This window comes from Lissotriton helveticus, chromosome 7, assembly GCF_964261635.1.
Source record: "Lissotriton helveticus chromosome 7, aLisHel1.1, whole genome shotgun sequence".
Lineage (NCBI taxonomy): Eukaryota > Metazoa > Chordata > Amphibia > Caudata > Salamandridae > Lissotriton > Lissotriton helveticus.
This window is the reverse complement of record NC_136068.1, coordinates 1,427,050,609-1,427,078,455: the sequence shown is the minus strand read 5'-3', so window position 1 is coordinate 1,427,078,455 and position 27,847 is coordinate 1,427,050,609. Positions and strand designations below refer to the sequence as shown.

General features: G+C 48.1%; 1 protein-coding gene and 1 pseudogene across 4 annotated transcripts in view; one reads left to right on the top strand and one right to left on the bottom strand.

Moving 5' to 3' along the window:
• The window catches only part of GAS7 (growth arrest specific 7), a 1,616,751-nt gene that overhangs the window by 198,341 nt on the left and 1,390,563 nt on the right, over positions 1–27,847 (bottom strand). The window lies entirely within an intron of this gene.
• LOC144771277 (small Cajal body-specific RNA 14) lies at positions 12,158–12,286 on the top strand (annotated as a pseudogene).

Here is a 27,847-nt window from a genome sequence, read left to right as displayed (position 1 = left end):
CATCACTCCCGTATTGATTTCTTCCTTATTGATCAAAGTTTGCTTCCTGAGATTGTGTCTACTTCATATATCCCGGCAATACTATCTGATCACTCCTTGGTAGAACTAACAGTCAAATTTTCACAAGGCCTTCTAGTTAGGCGGTGGACCTTGGATAGATCCCTATTACTACAGGAAGAGCTAAAGAATGATCTACTGAAAGATATGGTGGAATATTTTGAGTTCAATAAAGCCACTGCATCAGATCAAATAATATGGGAAGCATTTAAGTCTTTTCTAAGGGGGACACTTACATCTATTATGATACGGGGAAATAAAGCTAGGAAGATGGCAGAGGATGATTCTCTATCCAAAATAAAGCATAAAGAACAAGAGCTACAGAAAGCCTCTCTAGAACAGCAGATTAACTTGATTCTCATCCAGAAAAAGCTAGAGAGTTTAAAAGCTAAATATCAGGCTAATCTAGATAAAATAATCAAAGAAAAGTGGGATGCAAGTAGACTGCAGAACTTTTCTTATGGGGAAAAATGTGGTCGAATATTGGCTTGGAAGGCTAGATGTGATCGTACTAGGAATCAGATAAGTAAATTAAGGATACAGAGCTCTGGAGACATTACATTCGACAATGATGAGATTTTGGGAGAAATCAAAACATATATGCAGGACCTATATATGGGGGATAACGACAAAAACTCAACCGAAAGCGCAGCTCATTGGTTAGAGGGGGAATGCCTTCCACATTTAACTGAGGCAGATAGCCTGTCTTTGAGTTCTCTGATCAAAGAGGGGGAAGTACACGATCAATTAAAAAGGATGGCCAGGGGAAAAGCAGCTGGTCCAGATGGGCTTCCAGTGGAAGTATACCAAATAGGATCTGATATATTAGTTCCCATCCTTACGTCTTTAATAAAATACATCAAGCAGGAGAGCTTAGTCCCCCGTCCTGGTTAGAGGCTACGGTTACGTTAGTTCTGAAATCAAATAAGGACCCTACTAAGGCTGAGTCTTACAGGCCGATCTCGCTGCTAAACACAGACTATAAAATCTTTGCGGGTGTGTTGGCAGCGAGTCTGGCCAAAGTAATTAAGTCAGTGGTTCACGAGGATCAGAGAGGTTTTATGCCTGGCAGACAGCTGAATGAGCTGACCTTCCAGGCAATTGCTGCCATTGATTTTGCTACAGAGGAAAAATCCCCATTAACCATCGTAGCAATCGATGCCGCTAAGGCCTTCGACCAGGTCAGTTGGTGGTATCTGTGGGAAGCTCTGTCAAAGTTGGGCATTCCAGCTAATTTTATAACATCTGTGAAATCACTTTATCTACACCCTAGGGCCAAGTTCCTCGTAAACAACTCACTTACTGACTGGGTTCAAATAACACGTGGCACCAGACAGGGATGTCCCCTTTCTCCCTTATTGTTTAATTTATATTTAGAGCCCCTAGCTATCCAGTTAAGATCGGATACTCTAATCAAACCTTTCCGCATGAATGAGCTAGATTTAAAAATTGCTTTATATGCGGATGATCTTTTAATGTATACATCAAATGCCGAAATATCAACCCCCCGATTATTTCAGCACGCAGAAGCATTCGGAGAGGCCTCAGGGTATAAAATTAACAAAGAGAAAACCGAGGTCATGCAATGGAATCAGGAGGACCAAGTCTTCGAAACAAAGCCTCGGATGAGATATCTAGGTGTACATCTGCTCCAGAACATTTCTGAGATATCTAAAGTTAATTTCGATAGAGTCTACAAGGATATCAGCGGGCTTCTACATCGCTGGTGGGGCTTGCCATTGAACATTTTCGGGAGGGTGAACCTAATAAAAATGGTTATTCTGCCAAAGATTACATTCCTTTTTAATTCGATACCTTTGTCATTCAGTCCCAAGGACATTGCCAAATTGCAAGGACGAGTAGGATCTTTTATCTGGAACTCTAAATCGCCCAGAATTTCTCTGAAAAAACTCAGAAGAAAATTGAAGACTGGTGGACTTGCTATGCCCGATATTCTTCATTACTGTCATGCATTTCATTTAAAAAACTTTAGGTTAATGGCCGACAAAGCTGATACAGCTTGCTTGGGTCGACTATTCCAGGCGCTATTACATGGCATCCCACTAGGACATGAATCCTTTCTATTTAAGTTTGGGGACCCAAAATACTACAAGAAGGTTAGACTAAAGGTCTTGGGCACGGCTCTGAGAAATTGGGTGTTTGTCCGAAAAAAACTAGGCATCCCTTACTACACACCTCAGGCCCCTATATGGGATTCCCCGGGAACACCCGAATGTCTCAGAGATCAATTATCGCTCCCCCTTAAAACAGCTGGTATTAAGCAGTGGCAGGATCTCCTTGATGATTCAGAATTAGTGGGGTGCGATGTATTTTCTCGTTTGACAAACGGAACTCTCACCAGGTTTAAATTTTACCAGTTATCTAGCTGGTGGAGTACCATATCCTGGGGTATACCAGCTCATCCTAAGTTTGATCTGGTAAAAAAAAGGGAGCTGGAAAAAAGAGATTTCCTTTTGGTATGAGGCTTTAAACGAGAAAGATGAAGTCACAGAACTTGAACTAAATAAACTATGGGGAGAAGCGATAGCTTTGCAGAGTGATAATTTACCAGCTCTATGGGGAGACTCTTTTAAATTGCTATACACAGTTGTTAAATCAGCCCCCCTAAAACGAAATCATCTGTTTACCATGCACAGAGTCTACATATTCCCCAAAAAATTGGCCAAATTCACGAATTTTGAACATTGTTGCCCACGTTGTAAAGTTTCCGCTGCGGACGATCTACACATGTTCGTTGAGTGTCCAAGACTCGTATTTTCCGGCGTATAAGACGACCCGGCGTATAAGACGACCCCCTACTTTTCTTGATAAAATGTAGGTTTCGTGCTATACTCGCCGTATAAGACTACCCCCACTTCCAACGCAGTGCACAGTGCCACCATCGCCATTATCCACATTAGTATTGTTACGTACTCATATGCATGGTGGTTTGCCATTATCCACATTAGGGTAGTTTTGTTACTCATATGCATGGTGGTTTGCGGTGAAAATTACTTCTGTTCATTAGCATAGTCTGTGGTGGAGCCAGATGATTTCCCCTGTGTCTCGAGAACAATAAATAGGGTGGATATGCTGCTGGATGCATTAAGGAAAATTTGATGTTTTTGGTAGATTACCGGTACCGTAACTGTAATTTATTTCCCTTTTTCAGATCCGCTTTCAGTGGGTTGCTTTTGATACTTCCACAGTGCCACCATCGCCTACTTAACGTTAGTTCTTGTGTTTGAGTGCCCTCCTATACCGTACCTCTACTTGCACACATGTAACTTTTTCGTTCTGTAATGCTCATTTCCTATTGAGAAGCGGTCTGACACCTTCGGGTGAAGTCCGCGCTGTGTAAAAACACATGAAAACATACCTTCAAATTTTGTACCCGGCGTATAAAACGACCCCCGACTTTCCAGAACATTTTAAGGGGTTAAAAAGTCGTCTTATACGCCGGAAAATACGGTATCCCTTTTTTGGTCTAACATCGAAGGTTTTATAACAGAAGTTTTGGGTATACATATAGCCATTACTCCTATGATGATTCTTTTTGGTCTAGGGGTAGAGTATCAGCTTAATGAAATGAGGACCAAATTTATATTTTACGTAATGATTTTAGCTAGACGGGAAATATGCAAGTCCTGGAAGTCAGAGAATGCTCCCACCTTTGCTGATTGCCTGAGATACATCATTTATATCAGTGAGTCGGACTTTGCTTGCGATGGCTCTAGCCTTGCTAAGATCTGGGCGGCCCTAGTGGCTTGGCGGAACAGATGAGAGTATTCCTATGATTTTACCTGGGTACTGTTGGTGCCTTGTCTCCAACCCAACCAAGGGTCTATCGGATTAAAGGGTATGGAGTGGACTTAGCAAACAGCTTGCCTGGAGGGGGATTCTTCTTTCTCTCCAATGCTGGATTGAATTCCTCGGATTCAATCCTTGAGGCCGGTACATCGCAATGTGGAGAGGAAGAGATACCCTATCTAGAATACCCATCATTGGTATATGAGGAATACAAAAAAAGTTTAGTTTAAAAAAAAAAAAGGAAGGAACTTGCTCATTAGGAAGATCTTCGCCTCCCTCTTGAATGTTGCAGAGTTTGGATTTTTTCTACTGTTTGGAGGGAGAGAGTTCCAGATTCCGGGGGCTGCTCCGGAGAAAACTCTATCATACGTTTACTTCTTCCGTAAGATGGGTGGTTTCAACAGCAGCTCTCTGGCACTCCTGGCTGGTCTGCTTCCCACTGATAGCTCAATTTTCTGGGCTAGGTACCTTGGTGTTTTGTAGTGGAGTGCTTTGTGGGTAATACATGCATGTTTAAGTTGAATTCTGGCTTCATATGGTAACCAGTTTAAGGCTTTCAGGTGTGGGGAGATATGGTCATATTTCCTAGATCCAGTAATGAGTCTTGCCGCCGCATTGAGACATGCTTTTAGTGGTGCTGTGGACATTTTTGATAGACCTGCTAAAGTTGTACATCCATACTCAATCCTTGTAATAACTATGGACTGGACTGCCAATTTGAGGTCTGCCGTAGAAATGAGTGGTTTCATTTTTCTAATATAGTTTAAGTGAAACCGGGCACTTTTTGCCATTGATTTGATGTGGGCTTTCGTGTCTCGGTTCTTATCCAGTGTGATTCCTAGTGATTTTGCGGAGTCAACTAGAATAGGAGTGCAGTTTAGGGCTGTGATGAGTTTGGTGAATTCCTTCACTTCTGTGGGGTTCTTTGGTGGTGAAATTAATAGGAATTCTGTTTTTGCGCATTTAGTTTCAGATTATTGCTAGTTAACTAGTGTAATGACACTTGGGCCTCATTCATTAACTTGATGTCTTTCAGTGACGCGATCTTGATGTAGATCTGGGTGTCATCCGCGTACATGTGATAAGATATGTTTGCGTCTCAGAGAATTTCTGTAAGGGGTTGGACATACAGGTTGAATAGTGATGCAGGTTGAATAGTGACGGAGATAGTGCAGATCCTTGAAGTACTCCAATTGAATTCTGGCATGATGGGGATAGCGTCTGTTGGACCAGGAATCTTTGTGTTCTGAAGGAAGGATTCAAACCATTTCAGAACATTTCAAGATAGACACATACTGTCATGAAGCCTGGCTAGTAATTTTTCATGATTTACGGTGTCAAATGCAGACGACAGGTCAAGAAGGACTAGTAGACATGTTTGATTGTGATCTAGGGCCTGCAGCGCATCATCCACTATATGTAGGATCGCTGTTTCCGTACTGTGGCCTGTTCTGAATCCTGATTGGCAGTCGTCCAGTAGCTTGAAAATAGCAATGTGATAGCTCAGTAGATTTTGCACACATTTCTCAATTAGTTTTGCAAGTAAATGCTGGCGGCGGGAGTCCACAACCCCTCGCTTCAACATTAGGCTAAGTAAGGACACCGTCTGAGATAGCCCTGCTCACCTCCTTAGTAGCTCCTCACAAGCAGCCAAGCTTATCTCCAAGTCACAAGTGTACAGTATGTGCAACCACGCTCACAGCAACCCAATGATGTTACCACAAGTAGACTGCACACAATTTTTTATAAAATGAGTGTAATCTTTATATAAGAAATTATACATTCCGACCACACAATACAAAATCAACATATAAGAATGGACAGTATTCTTTCCGGTGGGTTGGTAGGTTCTAATCCCAACCACCACTTTCAACTAACAGTTAAGCTCACTTCTAACCGTTTCCAAAAGGTTAGGCAAGTCGTATTGCTAGAATCACACATGTTGCAAAAGAAAACAAATACTGCAATGCGTAACGATATTCTCTGGTACTGTGCAACAGAGAAACATTGCCATACGTAGCGCCACAGTCAGGTACTATGCAATAGAAGGAATAATGCAATGCGTATCAATACCAGCATGCCCTGTACCAGGAAGAAACAAAGCAATGCTTCACTCTACAATCATGTACTGTGCAATGAAGAAATAATGCACTGAGCCACGTTATAATCAGATACTGTGCAATGAAGAAATAATGCAATGCTCCAAGTTACAATCAGGTAATCTGCAAGGAAAAAATACTGCAGTGCGTAGCGCACCAAGCATGTAGTTCGTCAGGCACAAAAGAGGTCAGGCGTCATATGACAGTTCGATAGTTCGTTAGCAGCAATAATACAAAGTGTAATACAACAGTTTTAGGTGCTCCGTTAACAGTGCACCCGTATGGATCTATGATGACACAAAAGTACTGCTACCCACTCCAGCCCCAGTACTGCCCCTCCTTGAGTCACCACTGGCCGATATCCGAGCCAAAGCAATAAGCTCGTGCAGTGAGACAGTGAGTTTCCCTCCAGGCCCGCACAACCCACCCCAGGTTGTCATCCACGTTATCTGGAGAGGCACGACCCCACTCTCCTCTCCAACGTCACCGACTTGGGCCTTGATCCAGAACTCCGTCACAAGGTTAGGCGGACTCGGGCTGGCGGCTCAGCTCCTCCGGGGGCTGCCGGTCTGTGCCGCTGCTGGTTTACTCCGAGGGCCCAATGACTTGGCCCTCCTTCCGGCGGTCTCAGTCAACACCGAAATCCACCCTCAGCACTGTGGAGACTTTACTTCAAGTTTGGTGTACACACTACCCAGGCACTCCTCACCAGTGCCTCAGGTTGCAACCCGACACGTGCACTGCGCTTCCGAGACTTTATTCTTCTCTGGAGCTCATGATAACCCGGTGCTCTTCACCAATGCCCCACTTGCACCTCGACATGCACCCTGCGCTTCTGAGTCTCACCTCTTCTCTCGGTGCACACGATGTCCAGGCGGTCTACACCAATGCACCACAACATGCACTCTGCGTGTCCTAAACTTACTTCTTCCTTCGGTGGACACGATGTCCAGGCGCTCTTAACCAGCGCCCTGGCTGCACCACGACACTCAATGTGTGCGTCCGAGTCTCATCTCTTTTCCCGGTGCACACGATGACCAGGCACTCCTCACCAATGCCCTGGCTGCACCACAACATGCACACTGCGCTTATGAGACTCACTTCTTCTTTTGGTGTACACAACGACCAGGCCCTCCTCACCAACGCCCTGGCCTGCACCACGACACTCAACCAGCGCATCCAAGACTCCGCTTACTCCTGTATGCTCATGATCACAAGGCACAACTTCTGAGGGTCTCAAGCTGCAAAAAGCACCCGCACACAGCGTTGCTTGGGACTTCTCTGGAAACTTTTATGATCCTGTATTTCCAAACAGGGAGCCAGCTCACCTCGGGCATTTGGGGTTACAAAACACAGCACAAAGCACAGTCTTCTTCAAGCAGCGGGACCCAGCGCCTCAAAGCACAGTCCCAACAGCCTCTCCCTTAGTTAGAACAACAAACTGCAGACCAGACCCAGATCACAAAGCAAGGATTGATCTTTCCACCGCAGTCTCTTCAGTTGCTCCTTCTTTAGCAGAGGTTCCTCTTGACCACAGAATGGGTCCAAGCCTTTTCAGTCTAAAACTATTCCAATGTTTAGGGGTTTCAGCTCTCGCAGTTATACCCCTTACAGTCTTTGAAGTTTGTTAGTGCTCAGGGGTCCCTGACTCCTCCCTAAATCAGTTCTGGGTTTCCCCCTCCCAGTGTCACCTCTCTCCCTTTGATACTGGAGGTCTGGATCCTTAATCACTCAGCAGGAGATGGGACAGTTGGTTTATAGCACCAGCCCAGGTCTTTTCACCTCCCGGGCTTCTCCCCCCCTACTCCCCAGATGCAGGGCAGCCTGGTGTCATCTCAATCCCTCCCTGTGTCAAGACCTCTCCCAGCTCCTCTCACCTTTCAGTTCCAGACAGACAATCCACATTTCAGCAGAGACACACAGAGCACAAAACTCAGCCACATTATAAAAGAGTGGTTTCTGAAAACAAAGTGACAAAACCACCTTCACCGAAAGATGTTATGACACTGTGACCTCATACATACTAAACTTCACCTTTCCATTACAAACTGACCGTAAACTAGGCTAACAAACACAACACCTAGCCTCCCCTATTCTGTCCTATGGCAGAATGGCCTTTCAGCAGTTAAAAACAAAATTGAATGTTTTTCAGAACATAACACACACGACACACCTTAGGATAGATCCTGCCTTTTACCTACAATGCACCCTGCCCAGGGATTACAATGGCACCTACCACAGGGGAGCCCAATGTGAATGTAAAAGGGAGAGTAAGGCCTGACAAGTGGTTGCACTTGTCAGGACAACGTTCTAACTTAGCATTCTGCGCGCAGGCCCTACACTGCGGGCCTGAGTTTCCTTCTCTCTGTGCCTTGCATTACTAGCTCTGGCACACACAGTGCACATCACTAGGGACTTTACTAGGAAGGCAAACGCAACAATCATGGCCAACCAATTACCATTACATTTTACATAGGGAACACTTGTACTTTGACACTGATCAGCAGTGGCAAAGTAGCCAAATAATCTAAATTGGCAACTATGTCAGAAAAACGGTCTAGGGAGAAAGCAAAAAGTTTAGGGAACTTTAGCCAAAAAGGCCAAATCCTACAACGGATGACGCATACATGAAAATACAAAGCTATATACCTACACATATCCACATACACACAGACCATTACAGCTACAGCTACCCACACTGATAGACCAGCAAACGGGCACACAAATATACAGTCACTCCTAAACCTAGCCACAGGACATGCTGCTCCTCATTAACACAGACCAAGAGGCATGTTATGTTATGCTGGCTGCATGTGTAGTGATTTATGCTGCTGTAAGGTCACATCAAGTGATAAATGTAGTGGGAAAGTGGAAGGGGGGAAAAGAGAGAGGGACCCAAAGCAGGAGGGATAACCATAGGCATCTGTTTGGCAAGGAGGATATGGGAGGTATTGTAGCCTGATGGAGAGTTGGGACTGGTTGACTGCCGGGCAAAGCCATGTACATAAGCCCACACCCCCAAACGCATAAACTGGCACACAGAAGGTAGACATGAAGGCATAACAGGTACATTTACCGGGGGCATTGCCGGCGAGCTGACATGGCGGACGCAAGCTTCTAGTGCTCCGTCACTAATCCCTTGATTATCCTGCATATTGCCCTGAATCCAACCCATTCTTGTGCGTTGCCAGCATTCAACTGGTGCTGAGCTGCGGACCCAGATGTGATCCAGTAGCGGATATATCTGCAAGCACGTTTGTGAATTCAACGGTGACAGGCTCGCGGCCTGGATGACTACTGAGAGCCTGAAACCGCGCTGCCGTTCACGGAGGTGCTGCTGAGGCTTCCTGCGAGCTCCGCCAGTGGTTGTGGTGCGGCTGTTACTGAGGAGCCGATCTCAGATTCGGGCGTCGTGTGTCCTGTTCTTGCCAAGGTGACCCACCTGGCGTCCACAGCAGACGTGGCTGGACCCTGGGAAGCCCCACATGAACAGCCCTGATTGAGAAGCACAGAGGCGGTTGCCGGCGTCCGCTGCTGTTGAGCCACGACTGTCTGCGGTATCCCACGCTGCGGCTCTGAGACTGTGCAAGCCGCTGAAGCTGCATGTACTGGTGCGCCGAGACCGCTGGCCTGGGGTCTGACGTAGCCTATATAGATCGCTTTCTGTGGACCTGAACACATCTACATTCTGTGGTGGCCTGGCCTGACCCTGAGAGATATTGTGATGGTGAGCCCTGACTGTTGCTGCTGAGGCGCGTTCATGGCGTGTGCTGGGTTGCCGTGGTTGCTGGCCTGCTTTCACTTGCTGTAGCGACCTGGGGACAGGTGCGGCCCGTCTCCCGCTCTCTGTAGCCCTGAGCGCGCCTGACCCCTGGGAGACATTGTGAGGAGTGCCCTGCCAGAGGGAAGTTAAGAGGTGCCTGATGTGAATGCGAACTCTGCTGCAGGTGCGCGCTTTGCCGGTGAGATAGTGTGGGGCAGCCCTAAGATTACTGCTTACACTGAGTGCTTGCTGACTAACCTAAAGTCAGCGTCGGATTAGCCCTGGCCACATGAAGTGCTGGACAATGTGCCCTGCCGAAGTGTCCTCAAAGAGAAGGCCTGCAACCTCTACTGTTACATTACGACTGCCTGGGGGAGGACACAGAGCTGCTCTTAGACTTGGACGCCACCAGCTCTGTGCACCACGTGCTTGCTGGCCTTGGTTCATCTGAGACACAGTCTGAGAGCAGTCGAGATCTATATCCTGCACCCTGTGGAACTGCCTACTGAGACTGCGATGAGGCAAAGTACTATTCAAGCAAATGCGGGGGCAAGGAGCGCTACACGCTGTCTATTGCACCCATTGAGGTAGCCATACCTCACTCTGCACCCCGCGCCTGCACTCCTCCTGCATCCTCCTGTGACTAGGCTGGCCCAGTTGGCACACTATCTTCAACGCCCTTTACATTACCTCATATGCAGAGTGAGACCAGAAGAGGTTGCGATAACTGTGAATCTGGAAATACCCAGGCCTCGACCTGTTTGGGACGGCGGCCTAGGTGTAGATGTTGACCCTGCACTGCTCCCTATAGCCCCAACTTTTGAGACAGAGCCAGCACAGCCTGCTACATGGGTGTTTGCAATGGAGCGCCTGTCGTGCCCCGAGAGGTGGGTCTACCATAACAACCTTGGTGTGCCCTGTGACTTGGACCCAACACTCGCATTCTGCCTGCCTGAGACAGGACCAGTCCCGCCACCCCGTCACCATAGATGACCAGGCCCAGTGACAATCGCCCTGTGTCGTGGAGTGGGTCCGAACACCACTGAAATCACAGTCTTGCTCGCTGAGGCTTATACCTTGAGGTACATTGGTGAGCCCCTTCCCCCCTTGTCTGTGTACTACTGACCCTGCCAACGGACCTGTGTGTCGCAATCTGGCATAGCGGACAACCTACTGGTGACACTCTTCATTAAATATGTGGCCGCACTGCTAATGGTGATCTTTGGACTGGGTAAGAGTGGTCTGCTTAATTCAGACACTCTGTTCATCACCACCCCCTTTTCTGAATCGTTTTTGGCCACTATAGGTGTGGCAGGGTATACTCAGACATGAGTCCCTTGCTCACTGCTCCATCAGGATTCAAGCAAGCCGGGCCGACGAGGCTGAAATGCCAGAAACCGGTCCCCGGTAGCTTGTCTCCTTTCTGGTGAAGAATTGGCTTGGTAGTTTGGTCTGCCCTGTTCCCATGATGCACTGGGCCAGGGACAGACTAATTTGCATATAGCCGGGTTCTGAGCTGGGATGGGGCAGTGAGCTAAATAACGGTGATGGATCAAGGCCTGATCTTTGGACTGGGTAAGAGTGGTCTGCTTAATTCAGACACTCTGTTCATCACCACCCCCTTTTCTGAATCGTTTTTGGCCACTATAGGTGTGGCAGGGTATACTCAGACATGAGTCCCTTGCTCACTGCTCCATCAGGATTCAAGCAAGCCGGGCCGACGAGGCTGAAATGCCAGAAACCGGTCCCCGGTAGCTTGTCTCCTTTCTGGTGAAGAATTGGCTTGGTAGTTTGGTCTGCCCTGTTCCCATGATGCACTGGGCCAGGGACAGACTAATTTGCATATAGCCGGGTTCTGAGCTGGGATGGGGCAGTGAGCTAAATAACGGTGATGGATCAAGCCCTGATCTTTGGACTGGGTAAGAGTGGTCTGCTTAATTCAGACACTCTGTTCATCACCACCCCCTTTTTAGGTCTCCTGGCGTTTAACAGCGCGTCAGCGCTGTGTCCGCCAGGAGATCTTTTGTTGCTGACTATGCTTCCCAGGAGACAGCACCGGCGCGCGCAAAGGCGATCGGCGTAGGCCGCGCGCGCGCGAACACGCTCAGCTGCCGTCTCCTGGGAAGCTCCAACACCCTACATGCATGCATGCGCATACGCAGAGACACACACATACACACACGAGCGCCCATGCACGCATGCACCCCCACATAAAGAGAACTCACCCCTGCTGTCGCATACACGCATACACACACACACACACACACACGAGCATCAAGCGCCCCCGCCCCGCCCCCCCCCCGCCGCCACTTACCGCTACTCCGGTCTTCAGCTGCCACCGCGGGGCTCTCTCTAGGGCATGGGCTTCTCTCCGTGGGCGCGGCTTCTCTCCGTGGGCGGTTCGATCCCCGGCCGCTCCTCCTCACACGTGGGTGTCCTCCCTGACGGTTGCATGCGTCAGTAATACCATGTGACCCCAAGGCAGCCACGTACAGCAACGAGAGGGGGCCCACTACCGACAGGACCCCCAGGTGCCTGTGCTACGGCTCCCTACAGCATTTTAAAGGCGGCGCGAGGACGCCGCGCGAACCTGCACCGAGATATGGAGATACTGAGACAGGAAACAAACCAAACGTTTCCACCGAAATTTGTACAGACTGGAGCAGTGCGTAGGGTTCAGTGCACGCGCGTGTGTGTAAATAAGTGCGAAGTGGGGATGGGCAGGCCATTTTACAAGCATGCAAAACACACTTTGACGTAAAGGCTCTAGGTTCTGTAATAACTACCTTCAAGGTTGAAGCAGATGGTTATGAAGCAGGGCTACGGGGTTCGAGTCCTGGCAACAGCTCAAACACCCTGCAGCGCCAAAGCGAGGCCAGGCGGGGTGCCGGGGGAGGGTGGGCTTAAGTACGGGGAGCCGGGCTCGGGGGAGGCCTTATTTGGGTTCAGGACAGGCCCACCTGCGAGGAGTCACGGCCTAGACGCTTCCAGTTCCGTTCATCCGGTGCACCCTGCAAGGAGGGGCACGAGGCGCCGCGATGTCCACCTCTGAGCTCTACAGCAAGGTAAGGCCTGCACCTTTAACATGCACAGGGGGCCCGCTTGGGGTGAGGCTGGGAGGGATGGGGTGTTGTTGAAAGGGGTTAACTGTCTCGAAAGAGCACGTAGACCTTCATAGCTGCCAAGGTTTCAGATTGCTATGTGTGACGTTTTCATAATTTATGTGTAATTATGAGTGGCATTTCAGCGGTTATGAGTGATACTTTTTCGGAAGCAAAATCAAGCAATAAAGTCTGGGAAGTCATACATATCTGCAACCTGAAGCCCTACTGCCCTCCTAAACTGATCGTACTGTTAATAAGAAACGAGGACTCCGATGTGCACCCCTCTCATTGAAAGTCCACACTGCACCACTGCAAACAAAAGAACGTTTCTGCAAATGTCAGCAAAGTCAGTTATTGTAGTAGGGTCAGTTAAAAAACCTGCGCAGTGTGCCTGCCACTTGCTCACCTCGAGTAGAGAAAATATCATAATGACTGCAATACTAGGGGGTACTGAATGTAGCCGAGGTTCAGATTCCATTTGCCATATTTTTGTGTACCGCTTTATTTTCTTCTGCTTTACCTGATGTCTTTCTTGACTGCTCGGCTGCTTCCCGGGTGACCTCTTAGAGGACGAGGCAGGCCGCGGTGGTGCAAGAGGCGGCATGCTCGTCACCTCAGCTACCCGGACCTCATGTAATAACCACCTGCTCCTGCAGTCCCTCTGACATGACTGTAGGGCCCGCATCACCATCCAGTGACCGCTGGATCCAGGAGGCGCCAACGTTACCCCTTAAAGCACAACTCCTGGAAGCCTACTGTACACCTACCTGTTCACGAGCCACCATATTGCAGTGCTGATGTGTTTTAAAATGAAGTTAAAGTGCAATCTGGATTTGTAATGAAAGCATCTGATAACTCGCTGTGGGGGAATTAGTGGGAATTACTACGGTCAATGTTTCTGATTTTACTGCATAGGCTGCATACAGTACATGTATTTTCCCCCATCATTTTGCATGCAGTAACATTTAAATTGCTTAATATTTGAAGGGAAAATGATGGCTTATTCTCACAGCAAACTGGATATTGTTGGATGTTTGTGTCCCTGGTGCCGTTTTAAGAAGTGTAAATGTTCCAGATGCCAGGATCCTACCAACTCTGTTTTGAATCCAATGAGTGCACTTTAGCTGTGGCCCTTCGTTTAAGCCTTTCCCCCATATGTTGCTAGCACAGAGTGGAAAAATCAGGCGGGTGTCTTCATGGGTCTTTTTAAAATAGTTTGCTTGGCAAAGTTCAAAGAAGAGGTTTTGAAAATGAATTTTGCCTTTTTTTCCTTCAAATTTCCCTACTCATGTCATGCCAATCAGGACAGTTTGCCCATTACCAGACTTCCTCATGTCATGCCAACCAAGACAGTTTGCCCATTACCAGACTTATTGTGCCCATTACCAGACTTCCTCATGTCATGCCAACCAAGACAGTTTGCCCATTACCAGACTTATTGTGATATGCAGAGACAGTAGCGTAGGAAGGTGCAGGCTGCCCCCGGGGTCATCACTGTGTGTGAATAATAACCGCTGTGAGGCCGTGCATGAGGTGCATCATCAGAGCTGTGTGAATAATAACAGCTGTGAGCCCCGTGCTGAGGTGCATCATCAGAGCTGTGTGAATAATAGCTGTAAGCCCGTGCCAGAGGTGCATCATCAGAGCTGTGTGAATAATAACAGCTGTGAGCCTGTGCCTAAGGTGCATCATCAGAGCTGTGTGAATAATAACTGCGTCAGCCCCGTGCGTGAGGTGCATCATCAGAGCTGTGTGAATAATAACAGCTATGAGCCCGTGCGTGAGGTGCATCATCAGAGCTGTGTGCATAATAATAGCTGTAAGCCCGTGCCAGAGGTGCATCATCAGAGCTGTGTGAATAATAACAGCTGTGAGCCCGTGCCTGAGGTGCATCATCAGAGCTGTGTGAATAATAACTGTCAGCCCCGTGCGTGAGGTGCATCATCAGAGCTGTGTGAATAATAACATCTGTGAGCCCGTACCTGGGGTGCATCAGAGCTGTGTGAATAATAACTGTGTCAGCCCCGTGTGTGAGGTGCATCATCCACATTGCTCAGGTCACCCAAATTCCTGCACTCTCTACCACACTGCTTTCAAGAACACCATACTCTTGCACACACTCACACTGCTCACCAATTCAAAGTGTGCTAAAAATTTGATGCAACGCATTGTCATACACAATGCCAATAACTCAAACTTTAATGCTGGGAGACCTATTGCATTGTAAATGCTTGTCTGAATCGTTTTTGGCCACTATAGGTGTGGCAGGGTATACTCAGACATGAGTCCCTTGCTCACTGCTCCATCAGGATTCAAGCAAGCCGGGCCGATGAGGCTGAAATGCCAGAAACCGGTCCCCGGTAGCTTGTCTCCTTTCTGGTGAAGAATTGGCTTGGTAGTTTGGTCTGCCCTGTTCCCATGATGCACTGGGCCAGGGACAGACTAATTTGCATATAGTCGGGTTCTGAGCTGGGATGGGGCAGTGAGCTAAATAACGGTGATGGATCAAGCCCTGATCTTTGGACTGGGTAAGAGTGGTCTGCTTAATTCAGACACTCTGTTCATCACCACCCCCTTTTCTGAATCGTTTTTGGCCACTATAGGTGTGGCAGGGTATACTCAGACATGAGTCCCTTGCTCACTGCTCCATCAGGATTCAAGCAAGCCGGGCCGACGAGGCTGAAATGCCAGAAACCGGTCCCCGGTAGCTTGTCTCCTTTCTGGTGAAGAATTGGCTTGGTAGTTTGGTCTGCCCTGTTCCCATGATGCACTGGGCCAGGGACAGACTAATTTGCATATAGCCGGGTTCTGACCTGGGATGGGGCAGTGAGCTAAATAACGGTGATGGATCAAGCCCTGATCTTTGGACTGGGTAAGAGTGGTCTGCTTAATTCAGACACTCTGTTCATCACCACCCCCTTTTCTGAATCGTTTTTGGCCACTATAGGTGTGGCAGGGTATACTCAGACATGAGTCCCTTGCTCACTGCTCCATCAGGATTCAAGCAAGCCGGGCCGACGAGGCTGAAATGCCAGAAACCGGTCCCCGGTAGCTTGTCTCCTTTCTGGTGAAGAATTGGCTTGGTAGTTTGGTCTGCCCTGTTCCCATGATGCACTGGGCCAGGGACAGACTAATTTGCATATAGCCAGGTTCTGAGCTGGGATGGGGTAGTGAGCTAAATAACGGTGATGGATCAAGCCCTGATCTTTGGACTGGGTAAGAGTGGTCTGCTTAATTCAGACACTCTGTTCATCACCACCCCCTTTTCTGAATCGTTTTTGGCCACTATAGGTGTGGCAGGGTACACTCAGACATGAGTCCCTTGCTCACTGCTCCATCAGGATTCAAGCAAGCCGGGCCGACGAGGCTGAAATGCCAGAAACCGGTCCCCGGTAGCTTGTCTCCTTTCTGGTGAAGAATTGGCTTGGTAGTTTGGTCTGCCCTGTTCCCATGATGCACTGGGCCAGGGACAAACTAATTTCCATATAGCCGGGTTCTGAGCTGGGATGGGGCAGTGAGCTAAATAACGGTGTTGGATCAAGCCCTGATCTTTGGACTGGGTAAGAGTGGTCTGCTTAATTCAGACACTCTGTTCATCACCACCCCCTTTTCTGAATCAATGGTGGATTAGGGGCAGACGTGAACCAGTGTAGAAACCTTCATCTAAACAACGCTGCATGGGGCATTAGGAACGCCGCACCACAGTAGCATTGAGCGCGGTTTGCAACATTTTACGCAAAACTTGAAGGAGCAACTGTACACCGGTAGCCTGTCTAAATATCTATTGCCACACAGTCATACGTGCCCAGATTCAATGCGGTCTGCACATAAAACTGGGCCGCCTTTGCACCAATACAAAGCAAAAAGCGGCGCACACCACTACCCTGGACCTACAGAGGATGGTGCGACTAAGGACGCCCCAAATGCAACGCTGGTGACAAAACTGGATTAGGTGCTGGCAGAGTTCGAGAAGATTGGAAATACACTGGAGCAAACACGAGCGTCACTAGAAGCCAGGATTGACAATGTGGTGTCTGTTTTTACTCTCTTAAAAGTGGATCATCACAACCTGGCAGAGAAGGTACAATCGCAAGCCCAGTCAATATCTGACCTGCAGCCTGTTACTCACAGTCAGGCTGCGGCCCTACAAGATGTTCTAGATCGCGTGCACGCCTTGGAGGATAGAGTTGAAGATGCGGGAAGTCGCTCTCGCTGCAATAACGTCTGTGTGGTAGGCCTTCCAGAAGGAGAGGAGGGTTGAGCGCTGGAACAATATGTAGAGCACTGGCTACAGGACATTCTGCCACCGGGAACACTGTTGTTGCACTTTGTGGTGGAACGGGCACACCGAGTACCAGCCCAGAGGCCCCCTCCGAGGGCTCAACACAACTGTTCCTCTTCAAGCTCTTGAACTATAGAGATAGGGACACAATTTTGCAGGAAACTCTCAAGCTCTCTGACCTTAAAGTTGATGGCAATCCAATCATGGTGTTCCCGGACTACAGATCACAGTTGCAGAGGTGGCGAAGCACTTTCACTGGCATGAAAGCCAATTACGCAACCTGCAACTCCTCTACTCTCTACTGTTCCCTACCAGGCTGAGGGCACTACCAGTTTCTTTGACTCACCTGATGATGCGTGGGACTGGCTGGAGGAGGCAGAATTGTGGATTGGGACCCGCCCCAAGAGAGAGGAAACGGCCCGGCCAATCAATATGAGATCCCACCGTCGTTGGAAGCACAGGCGAATGGGAGAAATGCCTCCAAAGGCAGCGGAGCCATGATAAGAGCGAAGTAGAGTGCTGCAACGCCCTGGAAGAACCCAGACGTATCGGGAAGCACAAGAAATCAGTTACTCTGCATCAGCAACTGCTCGTGGTTCGTCCACCCCTAGACTTGATGACTTTGATGGAGGAGACCGCCGGATGTTACCCCGCAGACTGCTGATGACATTGTGTGAGAGACTTCCATTGCCAAATGTAATGAAAAGAGATCTGCACGCCGGGATAGTCTAATGTTGCACTGCTTGATACTGATGCTGATCTTTCATGCTCCAAGTCTGTTATGTATACGTATAGTGCCTCTCCCATCTAACCCACTTGTATTACTGACAGCCTCATGCAATAATGCCATCAGAGCAAATGTTGCATCTCCTCAGACACACGCTGGCCACAATATCCCCACGACTGGTGCCGTACATGCATAGCACACACATGTGCTACAGAACACGCTGGGGACATAGATGACAACATTGCGTCTTAGAGGGAAATCCAATACACCTAGCTAGGCACGGTCTGCCCAACCCATACCAATATCTCCAATGATGCAGTTACTGCCGCTGTTGGGCAACAACCAAGTTTGGACGAGCCACACCATGGCGCTCGCCCTCAGCGTTAACATGGTTCAAGTTCACATTTCAACTTTTAGTTTCTTAAGATCGACCCGTAATCCCCACAAACACTATGTCTCTGTAACTGCATGGTCCATCCCATACCGCTTGGTCCAACTCAGTAACCAGACTGGACACAGATTCCAATAGCCACGTGGAACATATGCAGCATGCACATGCCTGCACGCCACTATTCCATATTTTTGTACTTACAACGGCATAAAGTGGGAATTGCCTTTCTCCAGGAAACACACATGTCCAAAGTAGAATTAGAGCGCTTAAACAAAAGATGGAGAGGCCAGATTTTTGGCACCACGTACTCTGCACATGCGAGAGGCAAGCTAATATGGGTCAGGGCGGGTACCCCGTTTGTTTGCGAAGAAGACATAAATGATACATATGTCAGTTATACTCTTGTGAAAGGGTGCTTGAATGGCCAGGAGACATTATCGGGCTCTCTCTATGCCCCAAACTCAGATCAGACCTCTTTCCTTGTGCGCGTTTCTGAAGTGGTTGCACGCTGGAGTGGGAACCCCTGGTTCCTGGGGGGAGACTAACTCCATTCTAAATGTGGACCTATGTAGGTCATTCCCACCCCTCAAAAGGACCCTCTCTGCATCCAATGCACAGGCCCTCTCTGGCTGGCTGATACACTGGGCGGTACAAGTTTTGTGGTGGATTGCTAACCCCACCGCCCGCGTATACTCTCATTACTCTGCAGTACACGGGCTACATGTACGTGTAGATAGACTAGTGGCTTCACAGGCTTTACTCCCACTTGTTTGGGGTGCTGACTACCTAGGGCAGACCCACTCAGATCATAATCCTCTACTGCTGCACCTCAGTTGGGAGTCATATCGCCCTCCAGTTCCCTCTTGGCAACTACAACCTAGTATCCTTGAAGATCCAGCATTCTGGTCATCACTAGGGACAGCAATTTTTGCACCACGCCACAGCCACATCATCCCCCACCTGAGAAACTTGCACTGGCTCCCCGTCAACAAGAGGATTTCCTTCAAGTTCCTCATCCACGCTCACAAGGAACTCCACAAGACCGGCCCAGCCTACCTCAACAGACGACTCTTCTTCTACATCCCCAACCGCCAGCTGCGCTCCGCCGACCTCGCCCTTGCCATTGTCCCTCGCATCTGAAGAACCACCACCTTGCCGTCAAGACCTGGAACACCCTCCCACTGAGCCTACGACAGACCCAAGACCTGCTGACCTTCAGGAGGCTACTCAAGACCTGGCTGTTTGACCAGTAGTGCCCCCCCTTTTTCCCACATTGCCTTGAGACCCTAACGGGTAAGTGGTTTGCTCTACAAATTCTTGATTGATTGATTAATTGATATTTTAATCTAGATGAGGGCACGGCTAGCAATGCGCTCATCCATCCATCAGGGGCCACTGTATGGGGGCCATGTGGAACGTACACAAACAGCTCTTGGATTCCCTAAAACGGATTGAAGCTCAACTTCTGTGCTTCAAGCGCAAAGGGGAGGGGACAGGTAAAGACTCACGATGCTTGGTGGCATTACACTCCGAACATGCAGACGGCATGGAGCCACTTCGCTGCCACAACTATGCCACACACACAGCCCGGACCGACTCTGTGGCGGCCATAGCTGGCAGACCGCTAGCTTAGCTGATCCGACAAGATCACGCCTGTTAGAACTGGGGGTCTCTAGTTGCCAGAGGTAGGTACCACTGTCCAAATAGGGACCCTTGCTTCTAGTCAGGGTAAGGAGGAAACACTCTTTAGACAACCTCTGCTCACCCCCTTGGTAGCTTGGCTCAAGCAGTCAGGCTTATCCAAAGGCAATGTGTAAAGTATTTGTACCAACACTCACAGTAACACAGTCAAAACACCACAAACTGACTCCACTACAGTTTAGAAAAATGAAGGTATTTAATCTAAACTACAGAAGACCAAAACGACAAAAATTTAACATACACAGTTCAGGAATATGGTTGCAAAAGAGTTCTTAAAGTTGCGATAAAAATAATCCACAGTTGAGTGAAAAGTTCACAGTTGCGTCACGTTTAGCCAACAGTACCTTTAAATGCGACAAAGTTCCAAAGCAGAAGCTGGCACGGTGGAAAACAAGCTAGGCGTTGCTCCTGAGACCATGGTGAGGCGTTGGCGACAGACCTGCTGCAGCAGCGGGCGTGTTGCGACAAATCCGGTCTGTATGGGGAGGAAGGCGATGACTTGTATGGATTCCGGTGCGTAGGTTCCATGGGAAGTTTGTTCTCGCAAAGGCACGATGCGATGATCTGTAGGGGCTGCGACGATCTCCGGGGGGATGATCCGTGATTCAGCGGCGATCTTCGTCTCGAAGCTCCTCGATGCGATGGTTCTGTGACGATGTTCGCAGCGACGTGATGCGGTCCGCAAGCAAGCGGTGTGGCGATTTAACCCAGCGATGACAGGCTCTGCGGCGATGCTCGCAGCGATGGTAATCTTCCCGCAAATGAAGGATGCGACGTCTCCGAAAGCGGCAATAGGCTCTGCGACTATCTCAGCCTTCGTAGCGGCGGGAATTTCCTCGCACTGTCGGGGATGCGCTCCGCAAGCGAGCGATGCGATAACTTTTCTGTAGCAAAGTCTCTCAAATCTTGGGTTCCAGCTTCCCAGCACAGGTACAACTTCCAGAGGCACCAAAACTGGCTCAAGCACTCTAGGAAGAGCAAAGCTCAGGGAAGCTGGGTGTGAAGTCCATTTGTTCCTGGGACTTCAAAACAGGGAGCCAGCTCACAACAGGCCCTTGGAGATTCCTTCAAATAAGGGGACGAAGCAACAACAAAGTCCTTCCCCTCTATTAGGCAGCAAAGCATCTGCAGGTCAGTCCAGCATCACACAGCAGGGCAGTCCTTTTTCTTCAGTCTTCCAGCTTTCTCCTCGGCAGAGGTTCCTTCTTGTTTCCAGGATGATCTAATTTTCTGTAGTCAGGGGTCCTGTACTCTTTGATCTCTTTGTGCAGGAGGGCTCTTAGCCCGGACTGAACCAGTTCTGGGTGTTCCTTGAGCACTTTATTTTCCTGGCCTCTCCTTTCCTTTCAGAGAGAGGGGCAGGGTCGTCAGCCGCCCAGCAGGAGGTGGAGCCAGCACTGTGGAAGGAAGGCACAGCCCTATTCAGGCCCAGGTGCTACCCTCTCCCACCACTCTAGATGCAGATGGAGCTATCGAGCCCAGGGATGGCCCACTCAGACTCTGGGAGCCACCCAGCCCCTGTCACTCACAAACCAGACAGTTAATTCACAAACAGGCCAAGGCAACACAGAAAGGTCAGACAAGAGAACAGCAGCTTTCTAAAAGTGCTGTTCTCAAACACAGGATTTAAAAACAACCTTTCCCAAAAGATGTGTTATTTAATTCTGAGTTCAGGGATACCATACTTTTATGTCCTATCTTGCTCCTATGGGAAGATATGCTGGTAGCCACTGTAGCCAGTATCCCACATGATAGCCTATGGGGCAAGATAGCCTTACAATAGTGAAAAACAAAAATGGCTGTAATTCACTACCAGAGCATGTCACCTGCACAAGTACATGCTCTACCTTTAACATACACTGCACCCTGCCCAAGGGGGTACCTTGGCCCTTCCATAGGGGTGACCAATGTGTACAGAAAGGGAAGGGTTAGGCCTGGCCAGTTGGGACACTGACCAGGAGGACATGGCAGTTCACAGTCTGCACACAGGCACTGCGTGGCAGGCCTGAGACACCATTTTAGGGCTACTCATGTGGGTGGCACAATCAGTTCTGCAGGCCCACTAGTAGCATTTGTTATCACCAGCCCTGGCACGCTCAGTGCACTTTACTAGGGACTTCTTGGTGACACAAATACGTCAATCATGGATAACCAATCATAATAACAATTTACACAGGTAGCACTTGCACTTTGACACTGAACGGCAGTGGCAAAGTGCCCAAAGCATCTAAACCAGCAAAAATTAAATCCAGCACAGCATCAAAAATACAGGAGGTAGAGGTAAAAAGATAGGGGGAAACCACGCCAAAGATGCCAGGTCTAACAACGCCCATGCCCTGATTGGAGCGCCACATGCACACACGGGACAACTCTTAGTCACACAGTGCAGCATACACGCAGCTCTGACACACCACTACACACTACTATATCAGTCTCGCTGTAGCTGTGATGATCAAGGCCTGGGGAGAAATTTAGATGGCCTACAGCTGCCTAAAGTGAATGGGGAATACAAAGAGATGCTGAACGAGCAGATCTCACTGGAGGAATTTGGCGGAGCCCCACAATCCCTAATGTCTGGGAAGACTCCAGGGCCGGACAGGCTACCAGCAGAGTGCTATAAAGCGCCCCGTGTCTCATTGGTTCAGCGTCTTGGCACTGTCTTTACTACTGCATTGGACTCTCAGCGGCTTCCCCCCTCCATGTGTAAGGCTCACCTAATATCGTTGTTGAAACCTGGCAAAGACCGGGTTGAGATGGGCTCCTACAGAACTCTAGCCCTGCTTAACGCCGACTATAAAATACTGTCAAAGGTGTTAGCGGATCAGTTGCCGCAGGTGGTTCTGAGTTTGGTCCACAGACCAGATTGGCTTCAGGCCCGTCCGCAGTACCTCCCTCAACCTACGACGTTTCTATAGTGTGGCCACATATGCGGGGAGTGGCTGAGATCAGGGTGTCTTGTTCTGGACCTGAAGAAGGCCTTCGACTCCTTAGAGTGGCCTTACTTATTTGCAGTGCTGGAGAAATTCGACCTTGGCCCAACCTTTATGCAGCTAACACGTCTCCATTACACTAACCCAACTGTCAGAGTCAAAGTGGGCCCCTACATCTCCGATTCTTTCCCCATCCATCGAGGCGCGCATCAGGGGTGCTCTTTGGTCCCACTTCTGTTTGCACTCACCATAGAACCCTTGGCGGAGTTGCTGTGCAGCCAATTAGAGGATGAAATACCCTTGGGAGATGCTACCCATCAGGTTTCACTGTATGTGGATGATCTGCTCATTTATGTCAGGGATATCACTTGCGTTCCTGCCCAACTGGTCCAACTATTGGAAGAGTTTGCCGTACTGTACGGATTGAAAGTAAATGTGGATAAATCCTGCCTTTACCCTTTCAAAGAAGGACTCACTGACCCACTATTCCCCATGAGTGGCAAACTAGTACAGTGGAAACCTGATACGTTCCGCTATCTAGGGATTCAGATCTACCGCCAGCCGAACAATCTATTTGATGGAAACCATGGGAGGGCGGTGACATCCATTAAGCTGCCAATGCGATTCTGGAGCGTGCTACCATTGGCTATAGCGGGTAGAATAGCACTCACCAAAATGGTGATACTCCCGAGGCTCCTATACTGCTTTACAAACTTGCCACTTTACGTGCTGGCCTTCTTCTTCACCACCTTTACGAAACAGCTCAAAGACTTCATTTGGGGCAATACCCGACATAGGTTGGCAATTAGCAAACTGTATCTACAGACAGACCAAGGCGGACTGGCAGCTCCCTGTTTTGAATACTATTATTTAGCCTCCCAACTGCAATGGATTGCACGGTGGTTATCGGGCCGTCACTGTGCAGACACTGCAACTACACAACTGCCATACCTTCAGGAGCGCATTGTCACACGGTTCTATCCGGGAACGCGCCTGCGTCTGCCAGAATCGTTACTACTTGCTGTTGCCTACAAATGCTTCTGCAGGAGTCTATATATAACACGCCACGTGATCCCCTATGCACCAGCGATGCCGCTGGGCAGGCGGTTCTGACGCCGCATACGCTCAGGGAGTGGCAGGAAAAAGGCGTCTACACTCTTGGAGATCTGTATCATGAGGGGCGCTTACGCCATATGCAATGCGTGTAGATGAAGAGGGATTACCTCCTGGGAATTTTCTCACTTACCATGCACTGGTTGCCTTGCTCATGTCAAAAGGGGGGGGGATGTCACTACAGAGTTTCGGAAGCACCTCACTATGCAAAACCTACACGTCATGGGGCGAGGTAGACACCCGACACATTGATTTACAGCTTGGCTCAGGGCCCACGCAGCGATCAATCTTGATACACTTTGCCGTAAATGGGAACAAGATCTGGGTCTCCAGTTCACAGACAAAGAGTGGGTCCAAGTACTTGAGAGCCCGACTCCTATCCCCAGGAACAGGCGCTTCCGTCAGATACAGTTGTTTATCATACATCGAGCATATCTCACATCTGCGAAAATCAACCAATACTTTAATCGTGGCGACGCTACATGTTCAAGATGCGAGGAGCTGGGGGCTGGCTTGCTTCACAAATTCTGGAGGTGCCATAAAGTGAGTGCATATTGGGGGAAAGTGGCCGCATTGCTACACGCTTGCACTGGTCAGGAGTTGTGGTTCGAGTGGCCTGCAAACCAATTACATAGGTTCCACATGACACCCGCCATAAAAGTCATGTCCAGGTTCCTAGATTTGGGATTAATAGTGGCCAAGAGGCTGATTAGTAAAAATTGGAAAGCACCTGACCCCCTTCATATACGCACTTGGCGTAAATCCATGCTTGCACGGGCCATAGCGGAAAGTTTAGCTATTAAACGCGAGGAAACCCTGGGGCTACCTAATATCCCTATTGCCACATGCTGGGACACCAAAAATACTGAGCTGCAATACAGAACAGATACACCTCCTGTAGATCCATCCGATGCCCAAGCTACAGACCACTAGTGCATGCACGGACTAGCACTGCACATACACTGTGCCGCTCCCTTTACTGCTAACTGGTTGATACAACACATGTGTGCACATTTTGGATACGGGGAAGCAGCTGATAACTGTGGCTTGTATGGACCACTTATGTCAAGGCCAATACATCTGTGTGGGGGTTGTGGGTCATATGTTTTACACGTTATTGTACGTGTTTTATTGCGTAGTTACTTGCGAATCTTTTACTGCTACCTACCTGTACACGAGCGCCAGTGCAACCAAGGACTTTGCATGGCCACATATGCGCATGCATGCCGAAGCCAACATGAACTAATACCCAAGTTTCATTGGACACTTGAGACTGTGAGATTGGCATGTAGTACTGTGTCCTCATGTCCCCTCTCCCCTTCCCTTCCCTTTCTCCTTTCCTTGTTCACGTATTGGAGATGTATTGGAAACGCTCACATTGACTCTGCCCTTCCAAGTTTGTTAGGTTTCCATGAGGCATGTACTGACACTGTATAAGCATCTAGAGGTGGCGCGAGCTGTAACGACTGAACCTCCTAACAGTAATAAAAACAGCAATAAAAACAAATTCACAAAAAATGAAGAAGAAAAATAACGGGTACATTTACCCATAAATGTACTTGGGTGTACAGATGTTCTTCTTACAACGGTATCTTTGATGGCTGCCGTCATACTTTTGTTTAGACTACTCCATGGGAACATCACGGTTTCAGGAACAAACTGTGCCATCTGCAACAAATCTGTCAGCAGACAAAGACTGTGACATTCAGCAGTAGTCCTGTGGGGAGGCAGCATATGTGATTTAACCTGTTGATATAGCAACATCTCGCAGTGGACACTTGACTGACAATTTCCTTCCACTAACAAGGTACGGTTGGTGCCTGTCTCATGTCACTGGATGGGGCATTTCCATGAATGTGCTAAATGGCCCATGTCCCTGTGTGAGGTCTAGTAACATGTGGCTTTCAGCATTCACTGATTGTCTGGGCAAGCACTTTTACAAGAAAAGGGGGACCTATTTTTGAGATTCTGTGTGTGTGTGCACTGTTGCTTTCCTTTGCTTTTTTGCGTTCCGGTGGGCCCAGACATTGTGTTTGCCTGTACCTGTGTCCACTTTAGTACCACTTCCATGGAGTTCCTGTGGAAAAGAAGCCAAAGGGCAAAAAATAATTTCAGACTGGTTGAGTAACAAATTGCTCCTGTTAACCTGCGACCGGAGCAATGAAAAGCCATGGGAGTGTGTTTGAAAAGAGGTCTTTGGTTTGGAGAGCTGCACTTCATCCATGACATTAGAACGAGTATTAATGTTCATCCGGCAGTTTTCCAATGAAGATGAAAGTATGACATATACGCTATACATTCCTAGGTTCAAGCTTCACTTTTATTCCTTATTCTCAGGCCTCCCTTCGACCGATATTGGTTGTGGAAACTGAAGTATAGACTAATGGTCCCATGTTTTTCAGAACTTCAATCATCATAGTGAATTTAAGCCCCGCAGCTGGAGAATCATAAGAGACATTTCTTTCTCATAGCTCAGTGCCAAATATTATATGCATTTCTCTTTTGCATGTTCTTTATTTCATATTTCTCGGCGACTATTCAGTGCAGGTTTCATGTTGAAAGCACTCCCTGAGAGTTCCGTGGTGAGTTGTAACCGGCTATGTTACATTTGTAATTCCATTAATCTGTTACTATGCATACTACCTTATTTATTATGGCTTGTTTTCAGTCGCATGCATTTCAGAAACCTTTATTTACTCCTTATGCTACAACGTCATTTCCTCCATTAAAGGCATATGGTGGAAGAGAAAAGATTATGCAACGTTAATCCATATGTACAGACACGTTTTGCTAAAGAGGTGCGCTTTACTCATCTACGAAAGTTACATGTTCTTACCTATGTGTATTTCCAGTTTAGTAAATGTTTATTGGAAATTACTGCACATGCATGTACCTATTTTAAAGTATAAAATTTTGTTTGATTTAATTATGTAGCTATACTTCGATAATACCATAATTCAAATAAATGCTAAATGTATGGGTCTCTTTACAGGCTGTGGTCACCTCAGCTTTATTTCCTAGACTGATATACTTTAGTGTGGCATCATATTTACGTTTAATCGAACCTCAATTCCTTGAAAGATAAATATATGTACCTTAGATGTGTTGCCCCTGGTTGGATCAAAGGGTATGTTTGTTGCTGCATGTGCTGCAAATTTTGTTTTTGGATCATAATCGATGGATAGTAAATGTATCTGTTTAATACTCTCAAGGGCTCATATGCTCATTAAACATGCTGTAGATGCAAACATCTACTATACCCTTTATATATCTTTAATGCACACAAATAATTTTCTAGTTTTGCTTGCAAGCCATTTGAAGATCTTCTTCAGCATGTTCGGAGTGTGGAAGCAGGATGCAGTGATTGTGTTGACTTGTGCTGTCATGTCCATTTTCCTGTGGATGATTATGCCTAGGTTCCAGGCGTGGGTGATGGGTGTGGGTCCAATTCAACCAGTCACCAGTTGGAGTCCCATGGTGAGATGTTCTTGCCAAAGATCACAATTTCTATCTTGTCTGTGTTGAGCTTGAGACAGTTGGCTTTCAGTCAGGTAGCGACTTTGGTCATACTGGTAGTGAACTTGTTTCTTTGTAGTCTGTTATAGTTAGTGTCGCAAGCCATTAATCAAACAGCAGCCATGCAAACCATCACTTGTGCACTAAATGAGGTGCTCATGACTTTACCTTTAATAGAACAGATTTCAATGATCGCACTAGTGAGATTATAAATGACCTTAACACTATAAATGACACAACTTTGGTTTTATTACAGCTTTTTGTTAATGCACATGTTGAAATTTATAGTTCTCCTGTTTTATTGTTATTAATATTGCATGGTTTCCTTCCTGAAACGCCACACCACGAGGACAA